At 40.1% G+C, this 23716-nt stretch overlaps 1 protein-coding gene and 1 long non-coding RNA gene across 4 annotated transcripts in view; both read left to right on the top strand.

Annotated features, from left to right (window-relative positions):
* LOC132367843 (uncharacterized) overlaps nt 1-22276 on the top strand; it is an 86383-nt gene extending 64107 nt beyond the window's left edge. The window contains exons 2-3 of the long non-coding RNA XR_009503863.1: nt 9762-9897; nt 21920-22276. This is a non-coding gene — a long non-coding RNA (uncharacterized LOC132367843). The remainder of the gene's footprint in view (nt 1-9761; nt 9898-21919) is intronic.
* Nucleotides 22277-23088: 812 nt separating this feature from the next.
* Nucleotides 23089-23716, top strand: part of JAK2 (Janus kinase 2) — a 162221-nt gene continuing 161593 nt past the window's right edge. The window contains exon 1 of one of the 3 annotated variants that reach the window (XM_059924783.1): nt 23089-23190. The gene's annotated coding sequence lies outside the window, so the exon portion shown is untranslated. Of the gene's footprint in view, nt 23654-23716 lie in introns of all 3 variants that reach the window. The other 2 variants (XM_059924782.1, XM_059924781.1) reach the window with 2 other exon arrangements.

Genomic DNA, 23716 nt, shown 5'->3' with positions numbered 1-23716 from the left:
CCATCCCACCCCCGCCCCGAGGCGGTCACAAAGCACCGAGCTGATCTCCCTGTGCTATGTGGCTGCTTCCCACTAGCTATCTATTTTACATTTGGTAGTGTATATATGTCCATGACACTCTCTCACGCTGTCACATCTCACCCCTCCCCCTCCCCATATCCTCAAATCCATTCTCTATTAGGTCTGTGTCTTTATTCCCGTCTTGCCACTAGGTTCTTCATGACCTTTTTTTTCCCCTTAGATTCCATATATATGTGTTAGCATACTGTATTTGTTTTTCTCTTTCTGACTTACTTCACTCTGTATGACAGACTCTATCATTTTTCTGTTATTGGATTGGACTTTTAATTTGTTTCTAATTTTTTGCTCTTTTAGATATATCTACAAGGAACATCTTTTGTACATAAAGCTTTTATCATTTCATTGGATTCTTTCTTTAGGATACATTTCAGAAGTGTAGTTACTAGGTCTGCAAGTATAACCATTTTAACATTCCTGATACTATTACTAAATTGTCAAAAGGATTATACCAATTTGTACTCCAACCTCATAAGTAATTTTAAACTTTGAATTTTTCTGCAGTGGTTCTGTAACTGACAAAAGACTTTTTGAGAAGTAATATATACTTTTACTTTCCCTTAATCTTTTATAGAAGTGCTTCTCAAACTGCAGTGTGCCTAAAAGTTACCCCCAGATCTTGTTAAAATGTGAAACCTGATGCAGTACACCTGTGTGGAGACTAAGACCATGTTTTTCTAACAAGTTCCCAAGTTGTTCTGATGCTGCTGGTCTGATCCCACTGTGAGTACTAAGGCTTGAGGCTTAAGCTGTGACAGAAAAGGAAGTAGGAGAGCCTTTCCTGAGTTTTAAAAAATAAAGCAAGTTTGAAAAATCTCACTTAAGAAAATGTTCCAAAGAAAGTAATCTCCCCAAATTACCTAAATTAGTTTGAAGATTAGGAACAGAATGGAAGTTTGTTATTGATATTAGTAAAGGCAAAAAAAAAAAAAAAAAGAAGTAAAATTAGACATAGTGCCTGTGGTTTTGACTAAAAAACCCAGCTTGAGAGCTCTTCTCTTTAAGGATTATGTTGAGGCTTAAAGCCTGATATTAAAATTAATGTTAAATATAGTCTTTTATCCAGATAAGCAATATTTTCAGTTTTGTCATTCATGTGCATAGACCTCTTTGGTATCATGGATTTCTCTGCGGAAATTTCACATAGTATACAAATGTGTCTAAGAATATCTCTTCCATATTAAACACATGTTCATCAACACCTTTATTTTTCATTAGGTCAATTTTAAAGGTTACTGCTAGTCTAAATAAACTCAAATTTCTTAATAGTTATTTAGATATTTACTCAAGGTATACAACCCACCCTCACTCAAGACATTGGATAATTTAATCATTTACTTAATGTCCTGGAAAATAAAGGATAAAATTATGTAGAAAATTATTTTAAGTTTATATAATTGAGCCTCATAATTTATTTATCCATTATCATCATTAACATGATAGAGGAGCTTTCTTTTTTGTCCTCCCTGATGGGAGTGCTGGAAGAGTCGGGTAAAAGAGTTCTGGACATGCCATCTGGCTTTTCTCTATCTCAAGTCAGTTCAATAAGTATGTATTGAGAGAGTTTTTATTGTTCTAGCTTTGTGAGAACTACAACAACTATAAGATAAAGTCCTATTCTTCAGTTGCTTCCAAATTACTTTGTGAAATAATTACCATGTATTCTTGTTCAGAGAGAAACTTGGCAAACAAATCACTGTGACAGTCCACCTTTCAGTATTCTACAAGTTGTTTTAGGTTGGGATTTATATGACGCACTAGAGATTTCAAGGTGAAAAAAAATTGATTGCCACTCTTTACTAGCCATATTTCTGATCACAAAAACAAATGTCAAATGTTCATTCAAGAAACAGCTGTCTTTAGATGCTCAGCATAAGTAGGCTTAATACTATGTTGCAGTGGTGAGGACAGATTCCCCTGTAGAGTAATATTTCTCAGCCTGTAATTTATGCCTCTTTTAATAAACATAACATTCACACACACACACACACACACACACACACACACATATACACATATCCAGTGAGGTTCTGATACTAACCTCCTTTCCCTCATTGACAAGGGTCAGTCTAGAAAGTGCTGAACCAAGCATGGTATGATAATAATGGTTTATTTCTTCAGTAGCCAAGAGGCCTGACTCCTTGAGGATTACATATTATGATCAACTATTTCAAACATGTAAAAAAATCTAAGTAACTGCATCTAGACCTAATTTCAAGGGCCATGTCAATATTGAGTCATACCCTTAAAGTAGTGTTAATTTGCTGGTATTGGCATTGATACCTTAGAGTTCCATGTAGTACAGTGCATCCCCCATGTTTAGATGATAAATGAAGGTGAGAATGCTTTTGCTCTATTTTAAAATTTGGTTGATGATTCTATGGAAGGTTCTGCTTCTTTGTTGTGCTTTTAATTATTTTGTGGTTCCTTTTCCAGGTACTCCTAATTTTTACCTTATAGACCTGGACCTACATAGGCAGGGATGCTGGGGATTCTCGTGCCGAGGCAGGCAAGGTGCTGAAAGGTGAAGGAAATGGCAGAAGGGCTTTGTTAGAGTAGGTTCTGGGGAAGTATTTTCCAAGTTGAGTGGCTATCTTTACACAAACTGTGTGTTCTCCGTCTGAGCCTTCAAGCCTTTTGAGGGCTGCTAAATGAAGTGGGCTTCACTCTATGCCACAGCTATAGATCTCCAATAGAGCAGAAATATTTAGGGATATTGCTGGCTATGCAAGGCTCCAGAAATTGAGTATGAGTATTCACGAGTATCTTTTTTATGCCTGCTGGATTCCTATATCTTATGGGACAGGAGGTGGTGAGGGTGGTTTATCAGTTCTAGTCTAATATTATGAATTTCACCTTAATTTGAGATTGGGTTTATCAGCATCATGTAAAGTTGTGTTTCAACTCTAGCTGTCCATTGGGACTAACTGGGAAACTGTCAAAAACACCAGTGCTTGGGCTTCTCCCTAGACAAATTGAATCAGAGCCCCTGGGGGTAGGGTCCTCAGCACTGGTATTTTTAAAAAGCTCCTTAAGTGACTCTCACATGCAACCACACATTAGGAACCTTTAATTTAGAGAAGTGATTCTCCAACTCAGCTGCACATTAGAATCACCAGGGGAATTTAAAAATATCCAGATACTCAGGCTTCACCCTGGGCCAATTGAGTCAGAATCTGTGGGAGTGAGACCCAGGCATCAGTATTTTTTGTTTACTCTCCCCAGATAATTAAAATGTGTGGCCAAGTTTGGTAACCTTTTGAGAACATCCTCCTCTTCTTCATGTAAACTAGTTCATGCCTAATACGGATATGCTCTTTGCTCTGAATTAATTATATCAGTGCTTCTCAAACATATATGTTCATACATGTTTGTTCATGTTCATATATGTATGTTCATATATGTTCACATGTTCATGTATGTATACCTTGGGATCTTGTTAAAATGCATATTCTGAATCAGCAGGGGTGGCACTGAGATTCTGCGTTTCCAACGAGATCCCAGGTGATACCAGTGCTGCTGGTTACGTGGACCACACTTTGAGTAGCAGTGAGTCTTGCCATTGTATGGCCATCTGGATGAAACTTCAATTAAAAAAATAAAAAGATAGAATATAGGATTTTATATAGAGGTCCGTACTTTAAGATAGTTAATTATAATTAATTAGCCTACACTTAAAATTCTGGTAAATGATATTTTATTTGGGATACTTAATTAAACAATTAGGGAAAAATGTGTTGTCCCAGATAACATTGAAATGTTTCAGATAGAACCACTTGTCAGACCGGTTTTAAAAAAGATTCAAGCATTGGGTGGTTCAGCGTACTAGAGCAGTGGCAAAGTTCTTTAAAAATTTATCTGCAAAACCCATTGTATAAAGCAGACATAATAATTATACAAATTTTACAATGCTGTTTAAATTTTTTTTGTTTGATGGGAAGATATGCCACTGTTTCTGGAAAGCCTGAACCGTTTCCATACAACCTCTGATCCCTCTGAGCACAGGCTGGAATCCTTTGATTCAATGTACAGAGAATACAAGAAATCTATTATGAGGAATTCAGTTAGACTTAAGTGGAGCATACATTTGGAAATCTTCATTTATATAATAGCTTGTAGCCATTAGGTAAATTTAGTTGTTCGTGATTTATTAAAAAAACTTTCATTGTTGACTTTTTATGAGTCAGCCATAATTCTAGGAAATGGAAATGCCAGTGAGAAGATCTATTCAAAATTAACAGAGAAAATAATTTTTATTCCCAAATTGAAATATATGTGATTATACAAAAATTCAGAAGAACTTGCATTAAAGTACAAGGTGAAGCAGCAAGCACTGATGTAGAAGCTGCAGCAGGTTATCCAGATCTAGCTAAGATGAAGGTGGCTACAGTAAAAAACAGATTTTCAATGTAGATGAAACAGCCTTACATTGGAAGAAGATGGCATCTAGAACTTTCATAACTAGAGAGGAGAAGTCAATGCCTGGCTTCAAAGCTTCAAGGACAGGCTGACTCCCTTGTTAGGGGCTAATGCAGCTGGTGACTTTAATTTGAAGCCAGTGTTCATTTACCATTCTGAAAATCCTAGCACCCTTAAGAATTATGCTAGGGACTTCCCTGGTGGCACAGTGGTTGGGAATCCACCTGCCAATGCAGGGGACATGGGTTCAAGCCCTGGTCCGGGAAGATCCCACATGCTGCAGAGCAACTAAGCCCGTGTGCCACAACTACTGAGCCTGTGCTCTAGAGCCCGTGAGCCACAGCTACTGAGCCTGTGTGCCACAACTACTGAGCCTGCAGTGTAGAGCCCACAAGCCACAACTGCTGAGCCTGCATGCCACAACTACTGAGGCCCACACGCCTACAGCCCATGCTCCGTAACGGGAGAAGCCACCGCAATGAGAAGCCCATGCACCACAATGAAGAGTGGGCCCCGCTCACCGCAACTGAAGAGGGCCCGCACGCAGCAGTGAAGACCCAACACAGCTAAAAAATAAATAAATAAATATTTATCTCTCAAACCTATACACTTAAAAAAAAAAAAGAATTATGCTATATCTACCCTGTTTGTGCTCTATAAATGGAACCACAAAGCCTGAACAATAGCACGTCTGTTCACAACGTCATTTACTGAATACTTTAAGCCCTCTGTGGAGACATACTGCACAGAAAAAAAGATTCCTTTCAAAATATTACTGCTCATTGACAATGCAGCTGGTCACCCCAGGAGCTCTGCGGTACAATGAGATTAATGTTATTTTCATGCCTGCTAACACAACATACATTCTGAAGCCCATGGATCAAGGAGTCACTTTGACCTCAAGCCTTATTAAAGAAATACATTTTGTAAGGCTATAGCTACTCCTCTGATGGATCTGGGCCCAGTCAACTGAAAACCTTCTGGGAAGGATTGACCATTCTAGATGCCATTAAGAACATTCATGATTCATGGGAAGAGGTCAAAATATCAACATTTACAGGAGTTTGGGAGACGTTGATTCCAACCCTGATGGATGACTTTGAGGGGTTCAAGACTTAAGTGGAGGAAGGAACTGCAGATGTGGTGGAAGTAGCAAGGGAATTAGAATCAGAAGTGGAGCTTGAAGATGTGACGGACCTGCTGCAGTCTCATGACAAAACTTTAATGGATGAGGACTAACTTCTTATGGATGAGCAAAGAAAGTGGTTTCTTGAGGTGGAAGCTACTCCTGGTGAAGATGCTGTGGAGATTGTTGAAATGACATCAAAGGACTTAGAATACTATACAAACTTAGTTGATAAAGCAGCAGCAGGGTTTGAGAGGATTGACTCCAATTTTGAAGGAAGTTTTACTGTGGGTAAAATGCTATCAAACATCACTGCGGGCTATAGAGAAATAGTTCGTGAAAGGGAGAGTCAATCAATGCGGCAAACTTCATTGTTGTCTTATTTTAATAAATGGCCACAGCCGTCCCAACCTTCAGCAACCACTACCCTGATCAGTCAGCAGCCATCAACATCGAGGCAAGATCCTCAACGAGCAAAAATATTACGACTTGCTAAAGGTTAAGATGATGGTTAGCATTTTTTAGCAATAAAGTATTTTTTAAATAAGGTATGTACATTGTTTTTTTAGACATAATGCTATTGCATAATTAGTAGACTACAGTATAGTATAAGCATAACTTTTATATGCGCTGGGAAGCCAGAAAATTCATGTGACTTGCCACCACAGCCAAAACATCTCAACATCTTAGAGGTATGCCTGTAATCGTGAAGCACAAAATATGAGGAGGGACTGTGTGAGAGAAGACTCCTCGTGGCTGCTGAACTCAGACTAGGTCAGCAGACGATAGCTCTCCAAAGCATGAGGCACAGGCAAAACCTGTTTGGAGTATAGTCAGCCCTCTGTATCCATCGGTTCTGCATCCGTGGATTCAACCAACCGCGGATTAAGAATATTAGAAAAAAAATACCAGAAAGTTCCAAAAAGCAAAACTTTAATTTGTCACGTGCTGGCAACTATTTACATAGCATTTACATTGTATTTACAACTATTTACATAACATTTAGATTGTATTAAGTATTATAAGTAATACAGATGATTTAAAGTATACAGGAGGGTGTACATAGGTTATGTCCAAATACTCTGCCATTTTATATAAGGGACTTGAGCATCCACAGATTTTGGTATCCAAGGGTGTCCTAGAACCAGTCCCCCTTGGTTACTGAGGGATGACTGTAATAGGAATAGAGCTGGAAAACTGACAGCAGAAGCTTCCCTGAAACCCTACTACCTTCTGTAGTTCCACCTCCTCTATTTCTAGGTCACTCTCTGAGGTACCCTAACTCCAAGAGTCCTTCAAACAATCCCCTACTGGACAAACCACTAATTCTTTTCTGTTGCTCTCATCTACCTCATATCTTCACTTCCTTGCTTACCGAATTAAAATTCCATGATCAACTATTATAATCAGTTATTTGCATACACCCTCAACTTCCTTGCCTCTTTTTCACTTCCTCTTACGCATCCAGGAAATCTCCAACACTGTTTTAATTAAGCTTTCTCTATTCTGAACTTTGTCTCATGCAGCTGAATGTGGGTGGAGAAAAACCCACAACCATGCTGATGAGTCTAACTTCGAATTCTTGCCGTCTAGTGGGCTCTTAACACTGCCTGGTTTTCAAACTACATCTCCTTAGTCTTTTCATCCTTCTGTTCTTCTAGATGACTTCTTCGTGCCTTCGCTTTTATCTTCAAACCTCAACATCTCTACCCCTCCCACCCAAATTCACTGTCGGTTGATGATCTTGCTTCCTATACATAGGAAAGAAAAATGAGAATCAGTTGGTGAACAGAAGCCTCAGCTGTCCGTATTGTACCCATGTAACCTGCTTTCTTTTACTTTGGGCATCCAATGGAGGTGCTCTGCTGAAGGGAACCTGCTGGGAGGTGTGGAGTTGGCTTAAGGCCTCCAGTTGGTCCACTTTTAGTTTTACTGCAGAGTTGACACTGAGAGCCCTCCCCCCCAGCTCCCTCAGGCTTCTCCTAGCCAGTGACTCAGCATGGTAGGAGTACCAGAGATGGGTCATTTTTGCTCCACGTGCAATTCCTCTAATAGGCAGTTTCTGCTTGAAGACTCCCTATTGACCCGGTCAAGACTTTCTGAGTGGTACTGCAGTTTTCAGTCTTGCTACCCAATCCTCTATTTTTCTTTCTCATTTAAAAAATCTTTATGGAGATATAATTCACATACCATACATTTCACCTATTTACAGTGTACAATTCAATCATTTTCATTCTATTCACAGAGTTGTACAACCATCACCACAATCAATTTTAGAAAATTTTCTTTACCCACCCCCCAAAGAAATCCATACCCTTTAGCTGTCACTCTCCAAATTCGCCATCCCCCACAGCCTTAAACAACCATTAATTTACTTTTGTCTCTATAGATTTGCCCCTTCTGGATAATTCATATAAGAGCAGTCATATACTACGTGGTCATTTGTGACCAGCTTCTTTCCCTTAGCATGTTTTAAAGGCTCATCCATGTTGTAGCATGTAGCATTACTACCTTTTTGTTGCTGAAAATATTTAATTGTAGGGATGCACCACAGTTTATTTATTCACCCATCAGTTGATAGACATTTGGGTTGTTTACACTTTTTGCCTATCATGAATAATATTTCTGTGAACATTTGTGTACAAGTTTTTGAAAGGATATTTGTTTTCATTTCTCTTGTGTCTATACCTAGGAGTGGAATTGTTGGTCCATATAACTCTGTTTAACCCTTTGAGGAACTACCCAATCCTCCTTTATTCCTTCTGTTTTTCACCAGGTCTCAGGCTTTCATCATGGTCTCAAGGCTCTTCCCATCTACTCCTGCTCTCTTTTCCCTTTACCCTTCACAAATGTTTCTCCTAATAAATCTCTTGCACATCTAATTTTATCCTGGCATCTGCTTCTCATAGGACCCTAACTTATATATCCTAGTTCCCCTGAGCCCTTCTAGGGTGGTTTTTTTTTTTTTTGACCACACTGCACAGCTTGCAGGATCTTAGTTCCCTGACCAGGGATCGAATCAGCCATCAAACCTGGGCCCTGGCAGTGAAAGCACCAAGTCCTAACCACTGGACTGCCAGGGAATTCCCTCCTGAGCCCTTCTAGAAGAAACTACTAAAGCATGAACTGAGAGATGAAGAAACTGTAGCAGAATGACTGATGAATGTTGAATCTCTTTTACTGTAGGAATAAGAATAGAGTAAACAAACATGAAGGTTATAGCTACAGAACATAATGTAAGTTTTTAAAAGAAACGATATAAGTTATGAAAATAGTCCAGTACTACCCACTTTTTAAGGTCAAATGACATCTACTTTAAGAGGACATCTTTGTGGGGAGACAGAGCTAGCTTCAAATAGCAACTTTAATATTGGGTTGGCCAAAAAGTTCGTTTGGGTTTTTCCGTAAGAGGTTATGGGAAAACCCGAATGAACTTTTTGGCCAACCCAATACTTAGTGGTTATGTTACTTTGGGCCACTTAACTTCGCTGAGTTTCATTTCTTGTCTGTAGAATAGAGATATTACTTACCTAATAGAATGTATAGCAAAAATATACATGAATGAAAAGTTCATTCATTCAATAGATATTTATTGGCACCTACCATGTACCATGCACTGTCCTAGGTGCTAAGGCGTATAGTATGAATATAACAGACATGGAACTCACTTTCTACTTGAGGGAAGACAGACAAACAAATAAATGAAATATATTGTATGTGAACTGGTAATGAGTGTCATGGAGAAAAACAAATCAGGGTACTGGTGTAGGGAGTGCTGGGGGCTGGGAGATATTGCAGTTTCAATTACATCTCACCTGAAGGATGTGATGGAGCAAGACATGTGGATATAGGAAGGTAGGGAGGGGCCCAGGGAAGGTCACTACCCCAATTCCTGGCTGCAGCTATGGTTACTGTTGTAGCACTTGTAATGACCCATTTTGGCTTCCCTGAAGCAGCAACTCTGACTTCTACAACTTCAGACCAAGGTCTTCCAGTGGGATATCTCCCTGGTTGCGGTCTATAACTGAGCCACAGAAAGCTCTACCTTGAGCTTTCAGTTTCTTATAAAGGCCCTGGATATATCAGTATTTTATTTGACATGTTCTCTCTCTCCATTCCCTTCCTGACTGTGACACAGGTGCTGGATGGCTGGGCTGGATGGCAATCTTGAACAACAACATCCTGTGCTTAACTCAGTTATCACTCATCACACCTCCTGATACTCAGTCATTTTCTCCAGACTAAACTTCTGAACCTCAAATTCTTTCCTTAAGGTGAGTTACTTCCATAACCAGACCTCTACCCAGGGAGTAAAGTGGTAACTTTTTTCCTGATAGCTTAGGGTATTATTGGTACAGAGGATTTGGTCACTGAACCCTCATATTTGTTCTGGCATTGTTCTTTTTCATTAATTCACTTATATGACAAGATTTATTTAGCACCTATGATATGTCAAACTTTGATTGATACTGGATATGTGGTGGGGAAAGAAACAGATATATTTCCTGCCTTCACAGTCTACAAGGGTACCTTTGAGTGCTTATGCAATAGACTCTTCCTACACCTACCCTACTGACAAAAAATAGGTACATTGCTTGGGCTGCATCATCTTTGCAGCCTCTGTAACTTGTAGAATATGAAATTTAGACTTGATGATTGTATCTTATCAGTGATCTCTATGATCTGTAAGGTTATTCAGCATCAACCCTTTCTGATTTTAGAATTTGATTTGTATTGTTTACTCAATGCTATCAATTTAAATTCATTGCATTATAACAATGTAATCTTAATAAAACTAGGGGCTCCTATATGGTCTAGGCATTATATAGTAACTGTATTCAAATAAGTACAAGTTAATAGCCAAGAGTAATTGAAGAGAAAATTTGAGGGTTTTTTTAAGGGTATGAAAGTGTACCCAATTTATAACATAAAGCAAAATGTTTTGAAATTCTCTTTGCCATCCATCTCTTATTTCCTTCCACATACTATAGAAACTTGAAATAAAGATCTCTTCTTTTTGTTCATCCCTCAAGTCAGATACTATACCTGGGCCTCATGCATTTTTCATCTTTCTCCCCTCCCTCTCTTCTGTGCATGGCTTGTTTATTATGAATGTCATCCTGAGCTCTCTGGCTTACTTTTTTTCTTTCCATTTCACCCATTACATGGATTCTCTACAATAGTGGTTTGTTTATTTTTTGTTTTGTTTTGTTTTTTGAGTGGAGAAAGGTTTATTGCAATGCTAAGCAAGGAGAACAGAACGGCTCATGCTCAAAAGACCTGGACTCAGTGGTTCTTAACTTTAGCATGCCTCAGAATCTTATGGAAGTCTTGTTTAGAACACAAGTGACTGGGCCTCACCTCCAGGGTTTGATACAGGAGGTCCGAGTTGGGGCTCAAGAATTTACATTTCTAATAAGTTCCCAGGTAGCACTGTTACTGCTGGTCCAGGGATCACATTCTGAGAACTACTACTCTACAACATAGGAGCCAGCAGCTGTTCCAGCAAACAAGAATTTATCCCTGGGTAAAGAAGGCTTTGTTTTACATTATATATAAATAATGTTACCTGATTCCTTATATGTTAATACAAAGCTTAAGAATTTAATGATTCTCAAACTCTTCCAAAATATAGCAGAGGGAGGAACACTCCCAAACTCATTCTAAGAGGCCACCGTCACCCTGATACCAAAACCAGACAAAGATATCACAAAGAAAGAAAACTACAGGCCAATATCACTGATGAACATAGATGCAAAAATCCTCAACAAAATACTAGCAAACAGAATCCAACAGCACATTAAAAGGATCATACACCATGATCAAGTGGGGTTTATCCCAGGAATGCAAGGATTTTTCAATATATGCAAATCAGTCAATGTGATACACCATATTAACAAATTGAAGGAGAAAAACCATATGATCATCTCAATAGATGCAGAAAAAGCTTTCAACAAAATTCAACAGCCATTTATGATAAAAACCTTCCAGAAAGTAGGAGGAGGCCATAATAAAGGCCATATTAAAGTCCATATGACAAACCCACAGCCAACATCGTTCTCAATGGTGAAAAACTGAAAGCATTTCCTCTAAGATCAGGAACAAGACAAGGTTGTCCACTCTCACCACTATTATTCAACATAGTTTTGGAAGTTTTAACCACAGCAATCAGAGAAGAAAAAGAAATAAGAGGAATCCAAATTGGAAAAGAAGAAGTAAAGCTGTCACTGTTTGCAGGTGACATGATACTATACATAGAGAATCCTAAAGATGCTACCAGAAAACTACTAGAGCTAATCAATGAATTGGTAAAGTAGCAGGATACAAAATTAATGCACAGAAATCTCTTGCATTCCTATACACTAATGATGAAAAATCTGAAAGAGAAATTAAGGAAACACTCCCATTTACCATTGCAACAAAAAGAATAAAATACCTAGGAATAAACCTACCTAAGGAGACAAAAACCTGTATGCAGAAAACTATAAGTCACTGATGAAAGAATTTGAAGATGATAGAAACAGGTGGAGAGATATACCATGTTCTTGGAGTGGAAGAATCAACATTGTGAAAATGACTATATTACCCAAAGCAATCTACAGATTCAGTGCAATCCCTATTAAACTACCAATGGCATTTTTCACAGAACTAGAACAAAAAATTTCACAATTTGTATGGAAACACAAAAGACCCCAAATAGCCAAAGCAATCTTGAGAAAGAAAAATGGAGCTGGAGGAATTAGGCTCCTGGACTTCAGGCTATACTACAAAGCTACAGTAATCAAGACAGTATGGTACTGACACAAAAAGAGAAATATAGATCAATGGAACAGGATAGAAAGCCCAGAGATAAACCCATACACATATGGCCAAAGCAATCTTGACAAAGAAAAGTGGAGTGGAGGACTCAGGCTCCCAGACCTCAGACTATACTACAAAGCTACAGTAATCAAAACAGTATGGTACTGGCACAAAAACAGAAATATAGATCAATGAAACAGTATAGAAAGCCCAGAAATAAAATCCACGTACATATGGTCACCTTATTTTTGATAAAGGAGGCAAGAATATACAATGGAGAAAAGACAGCCTCTTCAATAAGTGGTGCTGGGAAAACTGGACAGCTACATGTAAAAGAATGAAATTAGAACACTCCCTAACACCATACACAAAAATAAACTCAAAATGGATTAAAGACATAAATGTAAGGCCAGACACTATAAAACTCTTAGAGGAAAACATAGGCAGAACACTCTATGACATCAATCACAGCAAGATCCTTTTAGACCCACCTCTTAGAGAAATGGAAATAAAAATAAATAAATGGGACCTAATGAAACTTAAAAGCTTTTGCACAGCAAAGGAAACCATAAACAAGAAGAAAAGACAACCCTCAGAATGGGAGAAAATATTTGCAAACGAAACAACCAACAGAGGATTAATCTCCAAAATATACAAATAGCTCATGCAGCTCAATAAAAAAACCAAGCAACCTAATCAAAAAATGGGCAGAAGACCTAAATAGACATTTCTCCAAAGATAAACAGATTCCCAAAAAACCCATGAAAGGATGCTCAACATCACTAATCATTAGAGAAATGCAAATCAAAACTACAGTGAGGTATCACCTCACACCGGTCAGAATGGCCATCATCAAAAAATCTAGAAACAATAAATGCTGCAGAGGGTGTGGAGAAAAGGGAACCCTCTTGCACTGTTGGTGGGAATGTAAATTGATACAGCCACTATGGAGAACAGTATGGAGGTTCCTTAAAAAACTAAAAATTGAACTACCATACGACCCAGCAATCCCACTACTGGGCATATACCCTGAGAAAACCATAATTCAAAAAGAGTCATGTACCACAATGCTCATTGCAGCTCTATTTACAATAGCCAGGACATGGAAGCAACCTGAGTGTCCATCGACAGATGACTGGATAAAGAAGATGTGGCACATATATACAATGGAATATTACTCAGCCATAAAACGAAACGAAATTGAGTTATTTGTAGTGAGGTGGATGGACCTAACAACTGTCCTACAGAGTGAAGTAAGTCAGAAAGAGAAAAACAAATACTGTATGCTAACACATATATATGGACTCTAAAAAAAAAAAAGTTCTGAAGAACCTAAGAGCAGGACAGGAATAAAGACACAGACATAGAGAATGGACTTGAGGACATGGGGATGGGGAAGGGTAAGCTGGGACGAAGTTAGAAAGTGGCATGGACTTATATATACTACCAAATGTAAAATAGATAGCTAGTGGGAAGCAGCCGCATGGCACAGGGAGATCAGCTCAGTGCTTTGTGACCACCTAGAGGGCTGGGATAGGGAGGGTGGGAGGGAGATGCAAGAGGGAGGAGATATGAGGATATATGTATAAGTATAGCTGATTCACTTTGTTATACAGCAGAAACTAACACACCATTGTAAAGCAATTATACTCCAATAAAGATGTTTAAAAAAATAAATAAATAAAAGTAAAAAAAAAAAAAATTGACCAGAATGCCAAAAAAAAAAAAAAAAAAGTAGATGTGGCACATATATACAATGGAATGTTACTCAGCCATAAAAAGAAACGAAACTGAATTATTTGTATGAGGTGGATGGACCTAGAGTCTGTCATACAGAGTGAAGTAAGTCAGAAAGAGAAAAAGAAATACTGTATGCTAACACATATATATGGAATCTAAAAAAAAAAAAAGGTTCTGAAGTATCTAGGGGCAGGACAGGAATAAAGACGCAGATGTAGAGAATGGATTTGAGGACACGGCGAGGGGGAAGGGTAAGCTGGGATGAAGTGAGAGAGTGGCATGGACGTATATACACTACCAAATATAAAGTAGATAGCTAGTGGGAAGCAGCCGCATAGCACAGGGAGATCAGCTCGGTGCTTTGTGACCACCTAGAGGGGTGGGATAGGGAGGGTGAGAGGGAGACGCAAGAGGGAGGGGATATGGGTATATATGTATACATATAGCTGATTCACTTTGTTATACAGCAGAAACTAACACACCATTGTAAAGCAATTATACTCCAATTAAGATGTTAAAAAAAAAAAAGATTTTAATGAATCATCTTCTATCAGCATATTTAACATCCTGTAGGTAGGGATGTGTATCTCATAGACTCTGGTATAATGCACGAAGAATAAAGGAAATAATATTTATTGCTTGATTACCTCTACAGGAGACAGTATAGTGGAGTTGGTATGAGAGTTAGCTCTGAAGCCGGGTCTTCTGGGATTCAATCTTGCCTCTGCAGAGTTTCTGGAAGGCCCTGGGAAAGTTCTTCTCTGGTCTCAATTTCTTATTTTTGAAATGAAGATAACAGAGGTAGCCATCTCCTAGAGTTGTTGTGAGGCTCAAATGATTTAATACGTATAAAGCTCTTCAAGCATGACTGGTGTGTTGCACGCACTGTGACATTACCATCAGGAATTTGTTGTTTTCTCTATGTTATCTCATTAAAACCTGAAATTAGTTCTAAAAGGTAGGCACCCATATTATTCTCATTGTGGAGACTAGGAAACAGAAGTTCAGAAAGGTTGAATAAAGAATCCCCAGCTAGGGGACTTCCTGAGTGTCCAGTGGTTAAGACTCCGTGCTCCCAATGCAGGGGGCCCAGGCTCGATCCTTGGTCAGGGAACTAGATCCCGCATGCTGCAACTAAGATCCTACGTGCCACAACTAAGACCCGGCGCAGCCAAATAAATAAGTAAATAAATATTAAAAAAAAAAAAAAAGAATCCCCAGCTAGTAAAAATCTCTGGCCTTTGTTATTTCACCAGCATTTTCCCAAAGGAATCATTTTCTCCCATAAGAAAAATGGTACAAGGAAGCTAATTTCAAAACTATATTTGAATATGATTGAATAATTGCTTGATCAAGATGGTTGGTGAATTTTATAATCTAACGTTATGTCTCCTTTAAAATGTATTAAAGACAAATTATGGAGGCAAGGATAGGTAGAATAGTGGCTGTGTGACAAACTAGTGAATGTCTAACATTTGCAGACTACCTGTCATATAATAGGTGTTTTAAAAAATATATGTCGATCGATTAGAATGAATGTTATTTGGAATTTAAATTACCTAAAATTAAAGATTCATAATATCCAGAGTTAGTGAGATTGTAGAGAAATGGGCATTGATATACTAGTATGAGATTTTTGAAAGTCAATTTGGCAATAGCCACCAAATTCTAAATATATATTTCTTTTGGCTCAGAGAGTCTAATTGTCTATCCTAGGGAATACTTTTGTGCCCATGGAATGTATGTACAATGACGTTCAAATTTAGCACTGTTTTTTAAAAAAATTAATTAATTATTTTTAATTTTTGGCTGCATTGGGTCTTTGTTGTTGCGCGCGGGCTTTCTCTAGTTGGGGCTAGCGGGGACTACTCTTTGTTGTGGTGCGCGGGCTTCCCATTGCGGTGGCTTCTCTTGTTGCGGAGCATGGGCTCTAGGGATGCGGGCTTCAGTAGCTGTGGCAGGCGGGCTCAGTAGTTGTGGCACGTGGGCTCAGTAGTTGTGGCACATGGGCTTAGTTGCTCCGCGGCATGTGGGATCTTCCCAGACCAGGGCTCGAACCCGTGTCCCCTGCATTGGCAGGCAGATTCTTAACCACTGTGCCACCAGGGCAGCCCCTGGCAGGCGGATTCTTAACCACTGTGCCACCAGGGAAGTCCTAGCACTGTTTTTAATTGTGAAAATTACAAACCTAAATGTTCATAAATGGGGGAATTATTTGGTAAGTTATGATTACCCATTTTGTTGGACACTGTGTAAAAAGTTAAAAAGAATGAGGGAAAGCAATAAATGTTGAAATGAAAGGTCTTCAGAAGGTGTTAAGTGAAAAAATGGTAACACAAAAAAGTATAGAATTATCTATTTGGTTTATAGAGTTCAAAACTATAGGAAATAAGTAGGAAAATGCTTAGAAAAAATTCTGAAAAGTCACACACGAAATAGTTATCAGTGGTTACCTCTGGGAAGTAAAGAGGGCTAGGAAAAGAGGATCAAGAGGAACTTCCACTTTGTATACTTTATCTTCCATATTAGTTGGATTTACCACAAGTAGTATGTATTAATGTTTACTTTGGGATCAAAAAGGAAAAAAGTAGCTTGCTCAACAAATATACTTATAAGCCCTTTAATGAGGATAATAGATGCTAAAATGTACAAGACAACCTTTCAAAAGCCTTAAAACATGTCTATTCCAGTAATTAGCAGTTATTTAAAAATTTTTCCAAAGTTATCATTCCTACTAAAAACTTTATCACTTGTAGTGCTGTTGATCCCCAGAACATTTCCTGTGGGTAGTAAAAGAGCTGAATTGGTATCTAAGTGGAAAGCACACAATACTAAAGTTCTTGTAGCATTAGAATACCTAGCCAGAGAGTTTGCCTGAGGACTATTACATCATTTCATGCTTGATTTATAACAGATGAAGGCGACAGAGGAAAAAAAACCAAACCAAAACAAAACAAAAGTCAAAAAAACAAAACCACTATTACACAAATGGAGAAACCAAAGAAATAGTATTTGTTTTTATTCTCCAAATGAATGGTTATATCAGTGTTCAGTGGGAGACAGTATTAGGTGTGGATGAAAGAAGAAAGTTATTCTCCTGGTTTTTCTCAGTTTCAGTTTGAGGAATGTAGGGTAGTATATTAGTTTCCTTGACTGCTGAAACAAAATATCACAAACTGGGGGCTTAAAACACCGGAAATTTATTCTTTCACAGTTTTGGAGGCTAGAAGTCCAAAATCAAGGTGTTGGGAGTGCCATGCTCCCTCCAAAGCCTCTAGGGAAGATTTCTTCCTTGACTCTTTCAGCTTCTGGTAGCCCCAGGTGTTCCTTGGCTATAAATGTATCACTCCAATCTCTGCCTCCCTTTCACGTGGTTGTTTTCTCCCTGTTGTCTCTGTCTTCTCTAGTCATAAGGCCACTGGTCTACTGGATTAGGGCCCACCCTAACGACCTCATTTTAACCTAATTACAAACAAATATCCTATTTCCACATGTCACAGGTACAGGAGGTTAGCACTTCAACATAACTTTTTGGGGGACAGAATTCAATCCCTAATAAATGGCTTGCAGTCTGATCAGTTATTAATAACAGTTATTTAAAATGTATGACTTTTGCATGAGACTGATTCAGTGGGCTTTAAAGCACCTCATAGTCATTCAATTAGCATAATCTCAACAATAGTCCAGAAAGACGTAGGTGACTTTAAAAAAAAATTTCAGGTAAACATATTCAGGCATAGGTCACTGTGATAGGCCTTAGGTCCAGAAGAGAACTGAAGGGACAGAAACGTGGATAAAGTAAGACTACCCGAAAGAAGGTGCTCCCTCAGCGCCAGCTGCCCCTGCAAGGAGGAAAACACTGGTTTTCCCTTTGATCAACTCTCATGATGTAGAGATAAAGGAGCACAGCCTCAAAACCTTAGGAAGAGAAGGCATCAAGAGAAAGGGGGGGAAAAAGGTCTAGTTAAGGACAAATTATAGACACTGGAGGTATGTAACCAGTTAGGAGTGGAAGTTAAAATTGAGAACTATGTCATGCAGCATTTTCTGGTCCATTTATGTATTTCACAGGTAACACTGAAATTCAGAGTATTTAACCACATCATTATGATGCTTTAATATCAAATCAGATTTTCCTTTGGTCAGTAGTGTAGATAGCGTGGAGTGACCACAGCAATTATTATAACTATGGCCCAGAAAACTCACAAAATTATTGTTACAGAGAAAGTAGAGTGAAGCGATTTAGAAAAGAAAATTGAACAGTGGTGACAGGAGTGATGTTTTATAGGAGGAGGTATCTTTATTTTCTGCTAACCCATGGGTTCTGTGTAATGTCTTAGATTGTGACTAATGCTTGTATAGTTATGCTTGACTTTATGATTGAAGATAGAATTCCAAAATTGGTGGGTAAATTGGATTTTTAAAAGACATACAGTACAGCACACGGAATATAGCCAACGTTTTATAATAACTTTAAATGGAGTATAATCTACAAAAATTTTGAATCAAAAAAATAAATGAGAGGAGCTCATATTACAAAAAAAAAAAGACATACATTTTCCCTGTTGTAATTTGAAGAATATTTTTTTCTTTTCTTTTTCTTTTCTTCTCATCAGTGTACTATAATATCTGTCTCACTCCAGGTTATTTCATTGCAAGTACTCTGACACTACTAGATCGGGTTAAGTTAAAAAGGGAAATTTGTCATAAGGAAGTATTTTCAAGATACCAAATACAGGAAGTTTCTTTGGGCCTTATAAGGAAGAGGAAGCTGAAAAGCTAAGAGGATTCATTCTTGGTGAACTCTTGTTTTTCTCTCTTCTGTCTGTGTCAATTCTTTTCTCCCAAAGCAAGTCAGCTTTCTGTGCAACTCCATGTACATGAATACAAATGGCAGCCATAATTTTAGAGCATGGGTAACTTCACTTTAAGAGAACAAAAAAGTCTGAGCAACTGTCTTTGAATCCCAGTTCCAACTTCCTCAGGAGGGAGATCATGAATGGCTCAGCTTGAGTCAGGTGACAACTCATGGTGCGATCAAGGGGTGTGGGTAGCAGGGTCACAAACCGTAACACAGGGGCTAGAGGCTGACTACTCTGGGTGAAGAGGACAGTTCTCAAAGAAAGAAGGCAGAATCCTTAATCTAAATAAGGACTCAGGAATTAACACTCTGTACACTAATAATTATGCAAGGGGAATTTCTATTTTGAAGAGTGAATCTTGGTATGGATCCTTTTATAAAGAAAAATATTTTTAGTGAATTGGTACTATACCTCAAATGTTTTAAGTTAAATTTTTTTGTAAAGTACAGCATAATTATAATAGACATTTTGCATATTTTGCCAAATAATCATCCTTACCTGAAGGAGGTTATTAATTCCTGGCTTACAGATGGGGAAATTATTTTAGTTTTTATGCACCAACATTAAACTTATTCAGTTATCTTAAGGGAAGGAGGGACCTGCTTGTCAGGAACACCTTTTTCTTTGGGACTATAATGAAGAATGAAAGGACTGATGTAGAGATATAGATATGATAAAAGGCAGAGGAAATTTTGAAAATAATTTTTGCCATATCCAACCAAACTTTGAAATGAATAGTCCTAAAATATCTGGATGATTCAAAGTAAAAAACATTGCTTGCTTGTCCGTCTACCTGATTCACACTCCTGACTTTGTCTTTCGGTTTATATTACTAGACCTGGGATAAATTAGACTCTCTCCATAGCTGATGCCTTCAGAAAAGTACATCTCCTCTACCGTGGAAGGAAACTAACTTGTGAATCTATCCCCAATCTTTTGCTTGAGCCTGTTTCCCCTTCCAAGGGGAAGGACTTTCCTATATCTTTTTCTGCTCTCACATTTATGCTCCTCTTGAGAATGTTTTCATTATTTCATCAGTTAATGGCATAGTTTTGTTTTTTTTTAAAATACAAATGCAGGTCTTTGCGTTTATCTCTGTTACAACTCAGCCCTTATCATTCCTGCCCACACAGTTCCGTGTCACACAATAAACTGTGACAAATACTTCAGGATTACTGAGAAAATCCAGCATATTTCTTATACCCCCCAGCTTGGGGATATCTATAAATTGTCCCCACCACAACCATAATAGGCATTTAGTAACTGTGCTAAGGGTTTAAAAATACTTTTTCATCTAATCTTCAAAACAGCTCTTCACAGAAGATATCCTTATCCTCATTATACTGATGACGAAATGGAAGCTTAGAAAATTTAAATGACTTCCTTGGTGAAAACAGTGATTCAAACCTGGGTCAGCCAGACTCTCAAGCTTAAGTTCCTAAACGCTGAGCCATGGATTTCCAACCTTTGCACTGAAACCACTTAAGGACTTTAAAAAGAAGTGAATGCCAAAGCCCCATCTAACACATTCTGTCAGTCTTGTTGCAGGTGTGGGTTAGGGAATGGCAGTCAGGAGCCACTGCCACCATATTCTACTGCAGTAGAATGACAGAACTTGTGGCACAACACCCCATACTTGACAACTGGCTACTAATTTTTACTTCGAGATATGGCCATACAATCAGTTTTGAATCTAAATGTGTTATCATCCAACCCAACTCACATTTCTTGTTTCTCCATGTTGTGTGAAAGAACGTCTTGAAAGACTTGGTCAAATGTCTTGGAATCCTCTTTTACCATTATCAAAGAATAGAGGAAACTTTCTGAAACATTCGCCCTGGGAGCAAATTTCTAGCTATGTCACTACCAGGGATCACATAAAGTGTTTAAAAGTTCTCTGCAGAGTGAAAGGAGCTAAACATTCCAGGGTAATATTGGCTTAAAATCATAGTATTTTTGGTAAGGAGAAAGGCTTTCACTAGTAGAATGACACTAAGCAAGTCACCTTATCTCTCTGTATGGGTAGATTGATTTCTCGTCTACAAGCCTATGATTAATATATTTCCCTTGCCCACCCTGTCTTCCCTATCCAAACCACTATTATAAAAAAGAATCCCTTCCCCCACAAGAAAACCTCAATATTTACTAGTTCCAAATGCCCTTTCCCTGCAAAAAGGCAGTGGAGTAACAGATACCATGCATGGTTGAATAAACACATCATTGCAAAATATAGAAACATCATTTACTACAATGAATGTATCTGTACTGTTTAGAGTTCTTAAACAGGCTTTTGCCCCCCACCCCTCCCAAAGAGAATGCTTCCATTTCCACAGTTCAGACGCTTTTCATTTTAACCCTAACATTAAGGCCACCTTCAGCACTTTATGTTCTTTATGTGGATCTGTGTTCTGGTTTCTACTCCAGTTAACAGTTTTTGTTTGCAGGAAAAGGGAACTTTCATGGTGGTTGCTGCTTGTAATTTCAACCTTAACATTCTAAGTAGATTTTAGATTTGCTGTTGAGTCACAACTCCTATTTCTAATTTCTTTTTAGAAATTAAACAACGACAACAACAACAACCAAGAACTCTCCAGCATATTTTGCTTGTCAGACAGTAGCCATAGGAATGCAGTTCCCCTGTAAATCCCTTCTTAGGAGAAAACAGGGCTCTAGTTCACTACTTACTTTAAAGAAGTCAGTGTGAATTCAAGTCATTTCCTATCCTGCTATCATTTGCTCAAAGACCTTTTGCAATGGGTCTTATGTAAGAAGAAATGCAGGAGTTGCTTTGGTGAGGTTTATTTAAAGAAACCATTAAATACAAGCTTGACCTGAATCGCAGCATCATTTGTATGGGGAAACAGGGGCTATAAATGCATGTTTTTTTTTTCAGATTGACAGAAAGAAGGCTGATGATGAGTGAAAAAGGCCCTACACAGCTGGGTCACAGGCTACTTCTTCGGCCTCACCTCTTACCACTGCCCCTTCCTTCACTGTCCTCCAGCCACAGTGACCTCTTTCCCGGTCCTTTGAACTTGCCAAGCACCTTCCCTTCTCAGGGTCTTTGCCTTTGCTAGTGTTTCTGCATGAAACTCTTTTCCCAGATAGCCACAGGACTGGCTCATTCTCATCCTTCAGATCTCTGCTTAAACGTTAGTTTCTCTGGGAGGTCTTTTCTGGCCACTATAACTAAAATAGCACACTGCCTCCTCACTTCCTGCTCCTTTACTTTTCCTAGCGGCAGTTATACTCTGGCACATTATACGGATAAATTAAAAGCATTTTTGTCGCGTTATCAGAATACAAGCTCCAGTGGGGCAAAGAGTATGTGGGTTGTGTTCACATAGCATCCTTGGGGTCCTACAGCCTGGCACACAGTAGGTGCTCTGTAAATATTTGTTGAATGAATGAATGAGGCTCTTTGGGATGGTGGAAGTTGTTTCTCCTCCTTTGCCAGGCCTTGCCGCCATTCCACAGGCATCTGGGCACCTCATCCCACCCTCACCCCTTTCCAGCAGAGGTGACTGATTAGAATCAGGCGCACGAAATTGCATTGGCGCGAAACGGTGCGTATGAACGCGTTGCCCCAACCCTCGGCGCTACTTTTCTCGGCCTAGCGGCCTGGACTGTGGAGGGGCAGGTTTGCTGCACCCCGAACGTGGGAGCAAAAGCAGAAAAAGACAACAGTGCGCGGGAGGGGAAAGTCTCTTTGCGGTGCCAGGTTGTGCGCCAGGGGCGCCTTCCCGGCGTGGCTAACTCATTCCCAGCCGCCTCCACGGCGGGCGGCGGCCACGCACACGGCCATCTGCCGAGGGCCCAGCCCAGCTCAAGTCCCCCCACCCGCTCACGCCCAGGGGCCACCGCGGGAATCTCCGCGCACGCTCGCCGGTTTCCCAAGAAGCCACGCTCCTGCGTAGTCAGTCCCCGTCGGCCCCTCGGCGCGCGCCGAGGAAAGCGCGGCCTGGGTGGAGCGGCACACGCGCGCACGCGCAGTCCGGGGGCGCACGCCAGGCGCCCGCCCCCGCCCCCGCCCCCGCCCCCGCCCCGCTCCGAGGCGGCCTCAGCCAGCCGTGAACCGGCTGCCGGACCCGAGGCCAACTGGGAGGCTGAGTCGGACGTAAATAGGACGTCCCAGACAGTGTCACCTGCGGCGCTGAGAAGACGGTGTGGCTCGGGAGAGGGTGGAGACGACGACTGTGACGGGCTTCCCGGCTGCCCTAAGTGGGAGTGGTGTGGGCTGCAGGAAGGAGAGAGGAAGAGGAGCAGAAGGGGGCAAGCAGCGGCCTCCGCTAACGGCCTCCCTGGGCGCTGAGAGGCTGGGCCGGCTCCCGGCTCGCTCGTCAGTTCGTGCCGCCGCCTCGGCCACTCGGCCCCGGGGCCCGGACTTGCGGCGCGCGTCGGGGCGGAGGGCTGCTATCGCCGCGCAGGGAGAGGCCCGGTCCTCGCCGCCGAGGGATGTGAGTGGGAGCAGAACCCGCACGGGAGGGCCCCCGAGGGCCCAGCCTGGCGGCCACTCGGACGCTTGCCCGCTCCAGGGGCTTCGAAGATCGTGGCCGGGCGGAGGCGCCGGGTAGGAGCAGTCCCTGCGGCCTCGGGCCGCGTCCTCGTCGCCTGATCCGTGCAGCGGGTGGGTGTTATTGCTGCCTGGGCTCCTGGTGGAGGGCAGCAGTTCTCTCTTCACCCTCCCTCC

The sequence above is a fragment of the Balaenoptera ricei genome, chromosome 6 (assembly GCF_028023285.1).
Source record: "Balaenoptera ricei isolate mBalRic1 chromosome 6, mBalRic1.hap2, whole genome shotgun sequence".
Taxonomy (NCBI): Eukaryota; Metazoa; Chordata; class Mammalia; order Artiodactyla; family Balaenopteridae; genus Balaenoptera; species Balaenoptera ricei.
The sequence above is the reverse complement of the archived record's forward strand: the minus strand, read 5'-3'. Positions and strand labels throughout refer to the sequence as shown.